Raw genomic sequence first — 5,863 nt, forward strand, 5'->3', positions numbered from 1 at the left:
GATCAATTCTGCTCTTCTTTCCCCCCTCCTTTCAACTCATTCTCTAGTTCTAAAAGACTGATATTAACATTTTGAATGTCAATTATCTGCCATTACAGGGCTTTTTATTTTCCATGTATTTTGTTGCATATGTGTCTTTTTAAAAGTTCATTTGTATTTTTCTTGGTTGTGTCCTTGAAAATTTTCTCAATCTTGTGAATGCACTTTACTATTAGTCTTTTTAATGTCTTATCAGAATTTTGAATTAAACATTTCCCTCTGAAATATTTTCAGGTTCTGTAATTTGCTATGCATCTCATGACTCTGTGTACACAGGACGGAATACTGCTGTCCCTGAGCCGGCCTCACAGTGTCTGTCACACTGTCCTGAAGGCCCTGCTGCAGCGACTGTGTCAGTGCATCTCACTTCATGGAAGGGCTTCCTTTTTTTTTTTCTCTTTTCCAAGCATGATGCATTTCTCTGGGGCTTGACCCTTCTGGATATGTCCTCAGATTTTCATACCCTTTGGATTTACATATCCAATGTACATAAGATTAAGTCTCACCATTTTGTCTTTTAAAGAGAATTCTGACTATCCTACTTCAATGCAGATTTGCTAATCCTTTTGTGAGTCCACAGTATATTTTTGTATTTTTCACAAACACAATTTCAAATCATCAATTTTCCGTAGTCTTCCTTATTTATTGTTTGTCTTTCACAAGCATATTTATTGTTTATCTTTCAGCTTGGCTTTGGGCAGGCACCTCTTGGAATTTAAAGTGACATCCTTGCTGTTTGGCATTTAAGAGGTCTTTGGTAGTGCATTTGTCCATTGTATAATGTCCTTTGTTTTCATGACTGCTGCTTCCAAGAGTATTTTTTTTAGGATCTGAGTGAAATGCAGTCTTTGACATCAGTGTTTAGTCTATTTGTCATGAGGTTGTTTATTCTCTCAGTTATAGGAACTTTTGTTTTCATTATATAAAGATGTAATCCCTGTTGAAGACTAGTCTTTGAGCTTTCTCAATAATAACTTTTCTCTTTGTTTTCTGCAAGACAGGTTGTGTTATGTGCCTATGGAAAGTTGTTGATGAGTCTTTCTTAAAGTCTTGATACCTTAGCATCTAGGAAGTGTTGATGAGTGATCCTTGGGCATAGTGTAGAGGAAGCAATGTTGAATAAGACCAATGTGATACGGGAAGCTTTTTCTGCTCTCTGGGTTGGTTATGGAAAAGACTCTTGACTCGGGTGGTGGCAGATGAGTGGAGAGACATTCCAGAGAGACAGAGGCTTTTCAGACTGGTCACTGTGGAAAGCAAGTGCAAGACTGAGAAGAGCCCAGTTTTCTGGTTTGGAAAACAACTAGTCTTGGCACAGGAATTTTTCCGAAACTGAATAAAAGACCCTATCTAGAGGGGAAAAAAATAAAGAATTTAGAATAGAACATGTTGAGTTTGAAGGATCTGAGAAGAATGTCAGGAGATGGTGCAGAGATTTAAGAGCAACTTGAATCAGGAATATGTGTGAGAATGAAGAATTGATAAACTGGAGAGGAAAGAATTATGAAAATTGGCTACAAGGATATAGGTGACTGAGGTGATGAGGAAACCCTTGAGTCAGGCAACAAGTAAGGATGATACAGTCTTGTTACTGCTTATTCTACAATCTCCTGAACCTCTTGGAGCTGAGTCAAGTCAATCCTTTGCTGAAGGCACAGCCCCATTCCACTCACTGGAGCAAACCTGACAAAATCTGTTGAAAACGAAAAAAAAAAGTCTTGATACACAATTCTGATAATAGCCTTGCTTCTTGGATTATTTGTTGATCATACAGATTGAATAAGTACAGACATGGGACAGTATATAGCCTGAGAAGTGGCTTTATTGTTTTTTATTATTATTAATAATTTTAATGAAAATTTACAGAGACTTTGGATTTCCACTTATTCCTTGTTGCACTTTGCTCTCTGCCCACCCCTTCTCCCACCAGTACACTCTTCTCTTTGAAAAGTAAAAGAAAAATTCTTTCATTGTTTTACAATCTCTCCTCCCTGGTCCATTCCACTATGTAGCCTTCATTCTGGACTCCTATCATGACAATAATACCTAGTCACATATCCCTTTTAAACAGTTTTCTCCCTCATCTGTTTCAATACAGTACACATTATTTATCCCATCTTTCTCAGTCTCCCCCCAACCCTGATATCAGTCCTGTTTCTCAACATTGGCACTATGCAGTATTTGTCCTCTTGTGACTGAGATAATTTCACTCAGCATAACGTATTCCAGGGTCACCCATTTTAAATAATATTACATGTGTTCCTTGTTTTTCAATGCACCATAGTATTCCATTGTGTGAATATACCACATTTTCTCTATCCATTCACTTGTTGTTGGACACTTAGGTTGTTTCTAACTCCTTCCTATTGTGAACAAAGCCGCAATAAACATGGGTGTGCATATATATATCTGCTTGGGTGGCAGTTATGATCTCTCTGGGGTATATGTCCAGTAGTGGAATTGCTGGGTCAAATGGTATCTCTATCTGCAACTTTTTGAGAAAGTGCCACACTGCCTTCCACAGTGGTTACCCCATTTTACACTTCCACCAACAGTGAATACGTGTTTTCCACAACTTCACCAGCATTTGTTGCTTGCTGTTCTGTTAAAGTTTGCTATTCTTACTGGGGTGAGATGATATCTCATAGTTGTTTTGATTTATATCTCTCTTACAGCTAGGGATTTTGAACATTTCTTCATGTGCTTGTTAGCCATCTGAATGTTTTCTTTGGTGAAGTGTCTCTTCATATCCTTTGCCCATTTTTCAATTGGATTATTTACCTTTATCTTGTTGTGGTGAACTTTATTGTTTTTAAGTGATGTGATATCCCCTGATTCTACTGAAAGGTCTACTTGTTCGGTGTGCAAGTTCTGTATGAGCATGATTATTTTGGAATGCCATGCTTTGCAATACTGTCAATAATTTACTCTGATCTACCCAATTGAAAGCTTTGACATAGTCAATCAAACATAGTAAAGATCTTTGTATATTGTCTGTTCTTAGCCAAAATCTATTGACATCAGCAATGATATTACTCCATCTACAGCCTCTTTTTAGTTTTGGCAGTTCCCTGTCAATGTACTGCAGCACTCTTTTTAAAAAAAATTAAAATTATTATTAATTTTAATGAACAATTACAGAGAGTTTGGATTTCCATTCATTCATTGTTGCACTTTGCTCCCTGATGCCCCCCACCCCCAGTTCACTCTTCTCTTTGAAAAGTAAAAGAAATATTCCTTTTAAAAATAATCTTCAGTCAGGATTTACTCACTGCGGTAATGTTCAGTAATTTCTATATTTTGTTGGATCATCTTTTTTCATTTGTTGAGAGGATACAGGTATGCACTTTTTCTATTTGGGTGACCAGTTAGCTTTCTTTCTCCTGTCTTGGCATGATGAGTGAGCATGACATGGGCAGAATCAGGTGGTTGAAATACTTCAGCTGATATTCTGTCAATTCCTGGAGTCCTCCTTTCTACCAGTGCTTTGAGTGACTGATCTTCATCCTTCAGTACCCTCATCCAGGAGGTATGAGAGGTTGCTAATCTTTGTGGGTAGAAGAGACCCAGGGAAAATTTACAAGAATGTACATTGACTTTATTTTGGGCAGATGCTAGAGACTTTTGTTTGAGGGTACCCCATTTAACATAGGCCAATGTATAACAGCATCAGATCATATGAAATTTGTATGTAAGGAATTTGTTGCCTCTTGAACTCAGAAAGGAGTAATACACATCGGGCTTATATGTTCTTAAGGAATGTAGGAGATGCATCTCTGTAACGTAGAGTATTTTTAAAGGAACGTCATCTCTATGTTCCTAAAGAAAAGGAAACACAGTTTAAGTCTTGCCTGCAAAGATTATTGGCAATGGCAAGGCTGCTGAAGTACTTCATATGAGGGTAGTTTGCTAAATCCATGTTATGTGCCTTCAGAGATAAAAGTAAACTATGGATAAGAGCCTATTGAATGAGGCACAAAGGGGAATACATTAGTTAAATAAATAATAGGGAAATCCCGACTACTTGATGACTGAAATAGAGTTACAAATTTAAACTGTAATGTCTTTTTAAAATTTTTTTATATTAGTCTGATTTACTTACCAAGTTTGAATCAAGTTTTTCACAAAAGATCCTTCCCATTTCCTTCATCCCACCCACCCACCAAACTGTGCAACCCTATGATTAACACCCTACCCTTGTCCTCAACCCTCTATTTCCACTCCTACTCCGCCTTGGGTCCTGGGATAGATGATATGTGATTGCTTTTTATTTGCACTTCTGCTAGTCAGAGATGTTGAGCATTTCTTCACTGGTTCTTTGGTCATCTGACTGTTGTCTTTGGTGGAGGGTCTTTTCATATTTTCTGTCTATTTTATATGTTAGTTATTCAAAGATTCTCTTGTTGAGTTGTTGTAGTATACTCTACATTTTAGTTATAAGTCTGTTATCAGGAATGTCATTATCAAATATTTCCCCTATGTCTATCAACTTTCTTTTTCACCCTATTGAATAAGGTTTTTATGCAGACAAAGATTTGATTATTTAGAAAGTATCATTCATCTTTTTTATCCTCTTGGTTGTCCATCTTTTTTTTTTTTAATCTTTTTAATCCATCTTTTATCCTGTTTGTGCATTTTTGGCCATTGGACCAATAGGTAAAATCATGATATATGGAGAAAATCTGGAAGCTGTTTAGGATTTAATCCACATTTTTTGTGGCTTAAAATTGTGGATCCTGAACCCACAATTCACACCATTGATAGTGGCTGTCAAGAAATCAAAAGCCTTGATGTGTTGGGGAAATCTGCTGTGTGTGAAATATTGCCTGCCTTTAGGCATATTTTCAGGAAAAACCACTCCTCAGAGAGGGATATTATAGTGGGAAATGTAGAAGATTCACAAAAGAGAGGAAGAACTGTAAGGACCTTTAAGGATTGACTCAGTGACCGACCAACCCAAAGGGTTTGAACACAACAGACATTAGGTGGGTGCAAAGTAGGGCAAGACTGCTGCTGTGTAATTCTAATGTCACTATGTGTCATACTTGATTTTTCAGTACCTATGCAAGTACATCAACAAAGAACTGTCAGATGTGCTGTCTGGGTTTATAGAGGCCATGGCACTAGGGATATTATAGCCAACATTAGATGGATTTTAGCTGAAAGCAGAGTACCAGAGGAACATCTATTTTTGTTTCATTGACTATGCAAAGACATTTGACTGTGTGTATTACAAAAAAATTGTCACTAACCTTGAGAAGAATGAAATCCCAGAACACTTGATTGTGCTCATGGGACACCTATACATGGACCAGGATGTAGTCATAAAAACAGAGCAAGGAAACACTGAATGGCTCAAGATCAGGAAATGTGTACACCGGGAACATATCCAATCTCCTTAGCTTTTCAAACTATGTGTGGAACATATCATCTGAGAAGTGGGACTTTATGAGGAGGAATGTGGCATCAGGATTAGAGGAAGACTCATCAACAACCTGTGTTATATAGATAACACAACCTTGTTTACTGAAACTGAGGAGGACCTCAGGCGTTTGCTACAGAATGTCAAGGATCTTTAATATGGATTGAAACTCAATATCAAGAAGACAAAGATTGTAAAGGAAATGGAATGATCCTATGGAAATCTGGAAAGACATGCCAATTGTGGGCATAGTTAAATGTTGATTAATTTTATAAAATATAATTGATGGGAATGACTGCATGAAACACAATGTGAATGAAGGATAGTGGGAAACACAAAGTTTACGAACTTTGTTTGCAAACTGACACAAATTTTCCTTTTTGTATTATAAAAAAGAAGATT

The sequence above is a fragment of the Elephantulus edwardii genome, unplaced genomic scaffold, assembly GCF_000299155.1.
Source record: "Elephantulus edwardii isolate Elephantulus edwardi_28Jun2011 unplaced genomic scaffold, EleEdw1.0 scaffold00112, whole genome shotgun sequence".
NCBI classification, from domain to species: domain Eukaryota; kingdom Metazoa; phylum Chordata; class Mammalia; order Macroscelidea; family Macroscelididae; genus Elephantulus; species Elephantulus edwardii.